The following is a 12,164-nucleotide window of genomic DNA, read 5'->3' on the forward strand; positions in this document are numbered from 1 at the left end:
ACCCTGTGCCATAACCTCAACCAGAGGGTAAGAAAGACCACCAGAGTGCACAATGGAAAGCTGGAAACGTTTACTTGGAGCGAATGGAGTAAAAGGAATGGAGATGATTCCAGACCTCAGAGTGGGTATAAAGTACAATGAAGTCATTTCAGTCCCTTTGACCTTAAGTTTTATTTTTTATTTTGTTTCAGTGACTAAAATGGATAAAAGGGCAAGACCTATTGCTGTGGAATATACTTCCAGCTTTATCAGGGTTTCACAGAAGCCTTTTTTTAGGGACAAAAAATTGTGCTTCCAAGTTGTTTTCTTAGACTTCAGAGTCATTTGGTTCATCAGTCTTACCAAAACTCCGAGTGCTAACTCTGACTCTTCCTTCAGGTGATAACATCTACCCAGACCCTGGGCATGCCTGGCATTTCCGGGCACCATCGCCACAGCCCTTCCCACAGCTTCTATCTCTTCTCTGGTTGGAGATAATCAAAAGGCTCCAGAACTTTAATGTTAGAATTTTTCCAAACAAATAAAACTATGTGCAAATGTGTTCATAGCTATGTTGTTTAAAACAGCAGAACGTTGGAAAGAATCCAAGCACTAAAATAAGTAATTGATAACAATGGAATAGGGGTGGACATTTTCCTGAGACAATAGCTACTTTTCTCTGATATATATAGTGTGTATATATACATACATATATATATATATATATATATATATATATGTTTGTGTACATATTATATATATACTATATCCACCTCGTCTTAATAAGTGAGGAAAAATATATGTTACAAACCAGTAACTGCAGCCTAATCCCTTTTACAGATGCACATTATTTATAAGCATATAGATGTAGTTTGAGCAAGAAGAATATACATCAAAATAGATGACAACCATGAATGATTTTCCTTTCATGTTTGCTTGTCTGTAATTTTCTAATGTTTTTCTAAGTGATTATGAATAATACGTGAAATCAATCAAAAATTTTGCAAGAGAATTTTCTGTGATCAAAAGAAACAATTCTATTGTTTTGTTAATCACTGCAAAACTTGCTAAAGCTTGACAGAGCCTCTTCTTAAAAATCAAGTGCATTGGCTCTCTGCTCCTCCCCGTTCGACAGATAGCCACTTCTTCTCAACTCCTGCAGTGCCAGCCGTGTGAGACACAATGGTGAAGGTCGGAGTGAACAGATTTGACTGTATTGGGCGCCTGGTCACCAGGGCTGCTTTCAACTCTGGCAAAGTGGATATTGTTGCCATCAATGACCCCTTCCTTGACCTCAACTACATGGTCTACATGTTCCCGTATGATTCTACCCATGGTAAATTCCATGGCACAGTCAAGGCTGGGAATGGGAAGCTTGTCATCAGTGGAAAGTCCATCTCCATCTTCCAGAAGCAAGATCCACTGGTGTCTTCACTACCATGGAGAAAGCCAGAGCTCATTTGAAGGGCGGTGCCAAAAGGGTCATCGTCTCTACCCCTTCTGCTGATGCCCCCATGTTTGTGATGGGCATGAACCATGAGAAGTATGACAATTCTCTCAGGATCGTCAGCAATGCCTCCTGTACCACCAACTGCTTAGCCCCTCTGGCCAAGGTCATCCATGACAACTTTGGCATTGTGGAAGGACTCATGACCACAGTCCATGCCATCACTGCTATTCAGAAGACTGTGGTTGGCCCCTCTGGGAAACTGTGGTGTGATGGCCGCGGGGCTGCCCAGAATATTATCCCTGCATCCACTGGAGCTGCCAAGGCTGTAGGCAAGGTCATCCCTGAACTGAATGGGAAGTTCACTGGCATGGCTTTCCGTGTGCCCACCCCCAGCATGTCAGTGGTGGATCTGACCTGTCGCCTGGAGAAAGCTGCCAAATACAATGACATCAAGAAGGTGGTGAAGCAGGCATCAGAGGGCCCCTCAAGGGCATCCTGGGCTACACGGAGGACCAGGTTGTCTCCTGCGACTTCCACAGTGATACCCACTCTTCCACCTTCGATGCTGGGGCCGGCATTGCCCTCAACAACCACTTTGTCAAGCTCATTTCTTGGTATGACAATGAATTTGGTTACAGCAACAGGGTGGTGGACCTTATGGTCCACATGGCCTCCAAGGAGTAAGAGCCCCTGGACCATCTGCCCCAGCAAGAACACAGAGGAAGAGAGAGGCCCTCAGCTGGGGACTCTCTGCCCCTAACTCAGTCCCTCAACTGAGAATCTCCCCTCCTCCCAATTTCCATCCCAGACCCCCTGAAGAAAGGAGGGGCTTAGGGAGCCCTACTGTCACATGCCATCAATAAAGTTCACTGTACCCAAAAAAAAAAAAAAAAAAAAAAAAAATCAAGTGCATTAAATCCAAGAGACAGACAGGGGTGCCAATAATCTGCATCAGGAAAATTCCAACTGTTATGATATAGAACCACTGGGACTGAAGTGCAGAGGAAATACAGGCAGATATAAGGGAAGAGAGGCAATTCACCATCAATAAAAACCACAGATTCTCAAGTACAGCAGTGGGCAGGAATGAGACACGAAGCAGAAAAGAGCAAGAAGGGAAGGTTGGAAGTTTATGTAACCACTGTTGATCTGCCTCCTCCTTTCCCACACTCAGAACTCCACTAGCCAGGAAGTACCTCAGGCAGCAGGAGACCAAGATTCACTCTTGAGAGAAATTAAAAGGAGAGTCAGAACTCAAGAGCACAAGTTATGCAAGCACAGGTAAAGGCTTCAGGCTGAACCCACAGAAATTAATTGAACATGAACACAAAGCATCGTTCAAGTGAAAATATTTCTCCTTGGCTCCTTAGAACATCTGCAACCAAGTTAGGAGATCTGAAGACTTTTCTCTGTAGTACCACTGAAAAGTCTTACTGACATGGGGATCGTCCATCAAACAGACCTCCTGGTACAATGATCCAGAAGTGAAGTCCATTATTCAACAAGCTTTCCCCAAGTCTGCATGGCTTCTAATTAGCTTTTTACCACCTCATTCTTAATATGAACTGTCAACCAAGTACCACTAGACCTCTGAGAAAGCACCTAAAATGAAATGAAAACACCTAAAATAAATGGAACAAAAATTAACTCTGAAAAAAATCAAGATGATGCCTCAGGAGGAGCATGTTTTTAAATGCCCATTAATAGACTCAAAGAGACTTTATAAAGATACCATATGATAAAATAAGAACAGAAAGTTATGAAAAAGGAAGAGGTAAAAGTTAAGAAAACCCTGACTTCCTTAACAAGACTCCTAAAGCTCAAGAAGTAAAATTAAGAATAAATAAATGGGATGAATTCAAACTAAAAATGTGAAGAGAGAGCCTACAGATTGGAAAAAAATCTTTACCACATGAACCTCAAATATAGCACTAATCTCCAGGATACATAAAGAACTCAAAAAATTTAACACCAAAAAAAAAAATCCTAATCAATAAATGGGCTAAGGAAATAAACAGGGTAACACTTCACAGAAGAAGAAATACAATTGATCAACAAACATATGAAAAAATGTTCATCATTTCCTGCAATTAGAGAAATGCAAATGAAAACTAAGATTTCATCTCATTCCCGTCCGAATGGCAATTATCAAGAATACAAGCAATAATAAGTGTCGGCAAATATGTGGGGAAAAGGGTACACTCATACGTTGCTGATGGGACTGCAGATTGGTGCAACCTCTTTGGAAAGCAGCATGGAGATTCCTCAGAAAACTTGGAATGGAAACACAATTTGACTCAGCCATCCCACTCCTCAGTTTATACCCAAAGGACTTAAAATCAGCATACCACAGTAATGCAACCACATCAATGTTCATAGCAGCTCAGTTCACAATTGCTGAACTATGGAACCAGCCTAGATGCCTTTCAAGAGATGAATAGATAAATAAAAGGTGGTACATATACACAATGGAATATTGCTCAGCCTTAAAGAAGAATGAAATTATGGCATTTGCAGGTAAATGGATGGAACTAGAGAATATCATGTTAAGTGAAACAAGCCAATCCCAAAAAACCAAAAAGGTCGAATGTTTTCTCTGGTAAGTGGATGCTGATCCATAGTGGTGGGTGGGTAGGGAAAAATGAAGAAACTCTGGATTATGAAGAGGGGAGTGAGGGTGTTGGGGATGGAAAGGACTGTAGAATGAGACAGATATTATTACCCTATCTACTTGTATGAAAAAAAATTTTTAATAAAAAAAGAAAGTAAAACAAAGTTAATAAAACATTTCTGGAAATTAAAAATGAAATAGCCAAAAAGTAAAAATTCAATAAAAAGTTTTGAAGATAAAGACAAGAAACTTACAGAGAAATAAAAGCTCAAGAACAAGAAGAGGGAAACTGTGTCAGAAAATACAATGACAAGGACTGGGGTTGTGGCTCAGTGGTAGAGGGCTTGCCTGGCACGTGTGAGGCACTGGGTTCAATCCTCAGCACCACATAAAAATAAATAAATTAAATAAAGGTATTGTGTTCATCTACAACTAAAACAAAAGAAAGAAAACACAAGGACAGCTAAGGTTTACTGATTGCTTATCTATGTCGTTCTTAGTGTTTTACATGTATTAATATATGTCATCGTCCATATAGTTTCATGAGGTAGGAGCTATTCTCATTATCATCCACTCACTTTACATTTGAGGAAACTGAGGCATGGAGAGATTAAATACCTTATCTAAATTCAGACCGCTAGTAAATGAATGGTACAGTTAGGTTTGAACCCATAGCAGCCTGTCCCCTTAACCACCATGCAACAATACCAGATGAAACATGAATAGTTAAAATACCGTGCTACCCAGATTGAACAATGAAAGAAGAATTTTGAAGCATAATTGCAAATGTTGTCAAAGAGAAAATTATGGATTCCTTGAATGGTATCATAGAGAAATTCAGCCCTAAATTTCCAGTTGCAGCATAATGGGACACCAAAAGCCAGAAACTCCCACTGAGGATAGCCCTTCTTAAAAGGATGAATATTACAGCAACACCAAAAATGCAAAGCTAGAAAGTGAAGCCCAGACAACTGACTAGTTGTAACTGACACCTCACAAATGGATATTCCAGTATTGTAAGTCTCAAAAGTTATAGGGGAAAAAAAAAAAGACAAAGGCGTTAATGTAGTAGTTGGTAAATAAAATAATAAATATTGATTTCCAGTCAAGATAGTGCAATGAGTTCATGCTTTGACTACCCTTTTAGGGTCAAAATATAAAGTGATATGTGATATAATATAAAAATATAAAGAAGTATCATATTCAAAAATGAAGTAATTGTCTCCACTGAACAGAAATGCAGAACTGAGAGCCAGGCTGGAGCTAAGACTAGGTGGCCAAGAGCTCAGCTCTTCATGAGTCCAAGAGTTTAAAACTTCCATAGATAACAGGGAAATAGGCTCATTGCTTAAGAAAGTATACTGAACAAAACAGCTGACTTCTGTATAGAGATACAGCAGAGTTTCTCAATTTGTCTTATTGGTTCATTATAACTATACATAATAGTGGGATTCATTATGCCAAATTCGTACATGCACATAACATAGTTTGATCAATCTTATTCCCAAGCAACTTCCCTTTCCTCCCCTTCAACTTTTTATCACTATTATCCCAAGTGAAATTTCATATATATAGTTCCTTAATGAGAGAGATTAAATGCTAAGGAGTAAGATTTTTAAAGGGTAAGATTGTGCTTTGAAGGGCCACAAACTGTTGCAATATCTAAGATTTTTCACTCTGATAGAATTTTCATCTTTTTGCCACTCCACCACCCCTGTTGAGTATGCATTTAAAACCCACACTCTTGGTAGTAAGAACTGAGCCAAACTGCTCCATGGGTCATGTCACTGATTCTTGGGTACCCCACACTTACGTTAAGGTAGGAACTCAACCAGCAACTAAAAGCCTGATTACAGATTAGGGTTCTGAAGGACAGTGTAAGGGAAAACTGAAACGCTGCTGGTCAGAGAAGCAGATGAGGAAAGCTGGGAGAAAGAGAGAAGTGAGAAAAAAAAATCTACCAGTAAACCAAAGTCCAAAAAATAAAAATAAAAATTGGTTGCTAAGAAATAAATGCAACAAAATTAACAAACATGCATTCACTCCGGAAAATTAATTTTATAAAGTAACCTAACAAAGACCTTAAGTTAGAAATATTGAGCATTTGCAAGACAAAATAACATAAACTCCGCTAAAAAATAAAAATAAAAAATAAAAAAAAGATATGTTTTTCTATAACAATAAGGTAAAACATGTCACAAGAATCGGTGACTATCTGGATGGGGTTGTAGCTCAGTAGCAGAGACGATGGATTTGATCCTCAGCACCACATAAAAATAAACAAGTAAGATAAAGGTATTGTGTCCTTCTATAACTAAAAATAAAAAGGAATATGTGAATATCTAAAAGAAACAATTAGAATTTAGAAAATGAAAAATATTGATTGAATTTAAAATACAATAAACAGAACTGGACTGTTCTCCCTTCTAGAGAGAGAGAGATGATAGATGATAGGTAGGTTGGTAGATAGATAGATTTAAGTAGCAGTTATAAAACACAGAACTCTGATATTTGAATAAATAAGAGTTTCAAAAAGAGAGCATCTTAAAACCTACTGGAGAGAAAAGCTAAATAGCATAAAACAGAGTGACGGTTGTACTGACAGCAGATTCCCTGTTAGCCAAAGTAGATATCAGAAGTTAGTAAAGTCATATGGGTACAGTGGTGCTTGCCCATAATCCCAGCCTACTCAAGAGGCTGAACCAAGAGGGTCACAAGTTCAAGGGCAACCTAGATAATTTAGCAAAGTCTCAAAATAAGAAATAAAAAGGGAAATGAAAAAGGGCTCAGTGGTAGAGCACCCCTGGGTTCAATCCCCAATACTATTTCTTAATAAAAAAAAAAAGGTAATGAAATAATATTTTTAAAAGTGCAGAAAAGAAGATCATCTATATGATAACTTAAAGGTGACTATGGATGAGGAGTAAACAAAACTAAATTATTTTTGCTAATTTTCTGTAAATCTAAAATAATTTCCCCAAAAAAGCTTATGTTTAAAAAAATATATAGTGATGGGCTGGGGTTGTGACTCAGTAGTACAGCATTTGCCTAGTACATGTGAGGCACTGGGTTCGATCCTCAGCACCACATAAAAATAAGTAAATAAAATAAAGTTATATATCCATCTACAACTGAAAACATTTTTAAAGTACAGTGAAATTTTTTTTAAATCACGATAAGCCAGAATTTCATAGCTACTTAATTCATCTGCCAAAGACCTGAAAATAATTATGACAGGATGTACTTCAGCAAGAAGTGTATCAAACATAAAGAAAAGGTGTAGGATCATGAAAAAAATGGTGAGCCTAGAAACTGATAGTTTTTCTTCCTCCCTTTTTTCCCTTCCATCCTTGCTGTGTTAAAATTCAGTCCGAAAGTCATTAGGTGAGTCCAAGCAAGGCAGGCAACCAGAGGCTCTGGGGACAGAAGTAGCAGCAGCAGCTCAGTATGGGGAGTCTCATTTGCTTGAGCAAAATGAAATCATCCCTGCAGCCTACTGAGGGCTGAGCAAGCTGAAGCAGAGGGGGCAATGCCTCCTCAGGACAGAGCTGGGCACAGCCAGCACCAGCTCCATATAGAGAGGAGGTCATCTGTGCAGAGAGCAGTGTTGGAGAGGGGCTGGTCAGAGTAAGTTAATATAGGGAGGAAAACAGATCATGTCACTTCAGAGAAAAAAGTTACAAACAAAAAGAAAAAGAACTAGAATGAACTCTATGAGGTTGGCTTGGAATAGGAAGTATCGGTACAAACACAAGGTTTCTGATGTGGGGATGGGGTAATTGTGTACATAGCTCAGTCCACTGAGAGGGACTAGAAGCACCAATCTCCAAAAGGATTGAACACATCTAGGGCCTGAATCTTGGTTGGGTTTTTTTGTTTGCTTTGGGGTTTATTTGATTTTGTTTGGTGCTAAGGATGGAAGTCAGGGCCTCGTGCACTAACTATGTGCTTTACCACTAAGTTATATCCCACAGCTCAAATCTTGGATAATGAATAACATAGTTTGATAAAAGGAACCAGGGATTCTTGGACATTTGCCTATTTCCAGGGCTGGGAGGGAAAGCCCAGAATACTGGACTAATCTACATTTTAAGATGTCTTCAAAAAATGATGAAGAGGGAAAGTTCAGTCTCTTCTACAAATGGTAGAAAGATATGAATACCTACTTTCAAAAGAACAAAGGTGAACCTTACCCAACACCACACACACACACACACACAAATGAAGTTGGACCTTACTTCACACCATGCTCAAAAAAATTAATTCAAAATGGATCAAAATCCAAAATGTATAAGCTCAAATTATAACTTTTTTGGAAGAAAACATAAGATTTAGTCTTCATGTACTTGGAGTTGTCAATAGTTTCCTAGGTATCACACCAAAAGCATAGCAACAAAAGAAATGTAGACAAATTGGACTTCATCAAAATTCAAGATGTTTTATTCATCAAAAAGAACATCAATCAAGAGTGAAAATCCAACCTGCAAAATTAAATATTTGCAAGCCAAATATCTAATAAGGATTCCAGATCCTTATTAGAACTCCTACATTTCAACAACAAAAAGACAAATGACCTAACTAAAAGGGAGTTGAATATTTATTCCTCCAAGAAAGATCTAGAAATGGTGAAAAAAGTACATGAGAAGATGCTCAACATCATCAGTCATTAGGGAGATGCAGATCAAAAAACTGCCATGAGCTACCACTTCACACTCACTAGAGTGGTTATAATCAAAACAGGGGAAATAAGTGTTGGCAAGGATGTGAAGAAATCGGAACCCTCATCTACAACACATAGAAACTGTATTCGTCAGCATTTTCGCCCTGTGACCAAAAGACCTGACAAGAACAATTTTAGAGGAAGATAAGATTTTTTGGTACGCAGTCTCAGAGGTCTCAGTCCATAGGTAGGTGACTCTATTGCTTTGGGCCGCAGGTGAGGTAGACATCATGGCAGAAGGGTATGGAGGAGGAAAGCAGCTCAGGACATGGCAACAAGGAAGCAGAGAGTGAGCCCCCCTCACTTTTTGATATAAATATCAAAAACACACCCCTAGAGACCTACTTCCTCCAGTCACACCCTACCTGCCTATAGTTACCACCCAGTTAATCCTATCAGGAGATTAATCCACTGATTGGGTTAAAACTTTCATCATCTAATTATTTCACCTCTGAACCTTCTTGCATTGCCTCACAGATGAGCTTCTGGGGACACCTCATGTCTAAACCATAACAGAAATGTAAAAGTGCACAGTGTCTAGAAAACAATGGAAAGTTTCCTCAACACATTAAATACAGAATCACATATGACCCCATGATGCCACTCCTAGGCATACACCCCAAAACACTGGAAACGTGTCCAAAAGGAAACCTATGTTCCTATTCACAGTAATCAAAAGATAAGAACAACCAAATGTGGATAGATAAATGGATAAACAAAATGTGGTATAACCACACAATGGAATATTATTCAATTATAAAAAAGAAATAAGTACTCATTCATACTTCAATGTGGATGAACCTGGAATAAAATATGCTAAGTGAAATAAGCCAAACACAAAAAAACACATACTGTACAATTCCATTTATATAAAACATCCAGAAATACCCAAATGGACAAATCCTTTAAGACAGAAAGCAGGTTTGTCAGGAGGGGAAAATGGAGAGTGAATGCTAAATGCGTATAGGGTTTCTATTTGGGACAATAAAAAAAATTTCTGGAACTAAGTAAGGATGATTATTGCACAATTGGTGCCACTGAATGACACAGTTAAAATGGTTAAAATTTGAAATAATGGTTAAGATGATAAATTTTATAAGTATTTTGCCACAATAAAAAGTAAAATTATGGAACCATGTCAAGGGACATAGGACCCAAAATGAAATGCCTCCCATGGGTCTTCATGATACTCAAACATTGAAATAAGTAGTAAACATATATTGCTATTATAATTACATTATAACCCAATGCATAAATAGAAATCCATGAATCCAAACCAATATAAGAGTCTAAGTGCAGAAAGAGAAAACTTTATCTTATAGAATTCCAACTAATCTTTGTAGAAGAAATAATAGAATGAGAAAATCACTATTTGGTGAACATTAGAGTTAAAATTAATTCAACCAAAAAGCTTCAATTGATAATAGACAATAAAAGTTTGGCAAGTAAAGAAATACATACATTGTCTCAAAATACTTCTCCCCCAAACACTTCATAATCACAAAAGGAAAAAATAGCTTTCTAATGAAAAAATCTGACAGACACCAACTTAACCAAGTGACCATCACCAGTAATGGGACAAACCAAAATCAAGAACAACCTGGACTCAATGAGAACACAGCATCTCTGCAATTGATAGATACATGAACTTGACCAAATAACTCACCTTGTTAGACCTCTGTCCCCTCGTCTGAAAAAAGAAAGGAAGTAGAATAGATGATATCTGATTTCCACTCCAGCTCTAGATTTCGACTCTTCTAATACTTATTAAACTCATCTAAATATGTCATCATGTCCAAAACTTGGCAGAGGGAAGTAGAAGGTTTTCTTTCAGTTTAAGTGGTTGATGTTCTTACATAAGCAAATCAGGTTAAAGTGCACAAAATGACATATATAGTAAAACTTCTGAACTTGAACTGATTTCATAGCGACTATTGGAAAAGTCAAAATTTGAGTTTTTAAAGCAATAATAATTATTCCTTTCAAGGAAATACCTGAGTTCAAACTAGGGTAGGAAAGCAATTATATGGAAATGAGTGCTTATATAAATAAGTGCTAGAAAGTTTTCTTCCCCTTAAGAAAGTTGAACATGGCTGCTTCACCTGAGCTCCAATCAGAAGCTTAAACAAGTCCCTGAGGTGTCCAGGTCTTTCGGGTAAGGCACTCACACATTCCAGTCTTCAGGGGCTGAGGATATAGCTCAGGTAGAGTGCTTGCCTTGCCAGCACAAGGCCCTGGGTTCAATCCCCAGTACTGAAGAAAAAAACAAAAGAAAAAAAAAAAAGCATCTTCAGTGCTGGGAAGAAATCTCTACTTGGCCAAACGTCACTGTTCCTGAAGGGTTAAGATGAGTGTCATTTAGTTAAATAGGAGAGAAAGGTCCTGTAAAATAATTTAGGCCCTCGCAGAGCAATTCAAATGGTCAGAGCCTCATAAATAAATGTAATCGTATCAATATTCACCTGGCAAACCACCAAAAAGCAAAGTCTAAAATGATCTTATTACACCATTTGGCCTCAGCTATCAGCATTTATGCAAACAGAAACACATTGATTGGTTAATGAGTAATCTTTTAAGGTTGGGAGAGCCAACTATAATTTTTACTAAATTTTTATTGTCCCAACAAAACACAGAAGTATATACATTCAAACTATCAGAGTTACTAACAGCTTTGGTAAATGATGAGTTACTAGTTCATGATTTCTTTTTTTAAATTATTCTTCATTCCTACACTAAAAATATAAATTAATTATAGCACCCTTGAATCATTTGGGGCTCTTTCCTCTCTTCATTGCCTATATCCAGTCAGTCACAAACTGTGGCCAGCTTTTCCTTTCCAATCCAGTGCTCCACTCCCACGACCTCCCTTTCAGGCCAGGCCTCCATCACACCCTGCTTGGCTCAGCGCAACAGACTTCTATATGGAGCAGCTCCTACAGCCTGCCAGGGCTTTTAAAATCTAATCGGTCTGATGTGCTAATGATCTCTCCATCTTCATAGCTGACCCAAATTCTTCCCACCTTCATGGTGCAGAGGCAAGACCTGAGGTACTCTCCTCCAGATCTTCTTCAAGTCCCCACCAATCCATTCTTGGAGACTTCTTTTGGTACACGCAGTCCAAACCCACCTACCTGCTCTACTCTCCCGCCCACAGGCTATATTTCCTTCTCCCACCATAAATAATTCTATTAAATTGTTTGTTAAAAACTCCCAGCCAGGCACAGTGGCACCTACCTATTATCCCCGCGACCGGGAAGGCTGAGGCAGGAAGATAGACACAAAAGCGAGGCACTAAGCAACTCAGTGAGACCCTGTAAATTAGATACAAAATAGGGCTGGGGATGCGGCTCAGTGGTCTTGTAACCCTGAGTTCAGTACCAGTACAAAAAAAAAAAAAAAACTTT

General features: G+C 38.3%; 1 pseudogene; it reads left to right on the forward strand.

Annotated features, from left to right (window-relative positions):
* The first annotated feature begins 1,161 nt into the window (after positions 1 to 1,161).
* LOC124987525 (glyceraldehyde-3-phosphate dehydrogenase-like) lies at positions 1,162 to 2,178 on the forward strand (annotated as a pseudogene).
* Positions 2,179 to 12,164: the final 9,986 nt, after the last annotated feature.

Source organism: Sciurus carolinensis, chromosome 6 (genome assembly GCF_902686445.1).
Source record: "Sciurus carolinensis chromosome 6, mSciCar1.2, whole genome shotgun sequence".
Lineage (NCBI taxonomy): Eukaryota > Metazoa > Chordata > Mammalia > Rodentia > Sciuridae > Sciurus > Sciurus carolinensis.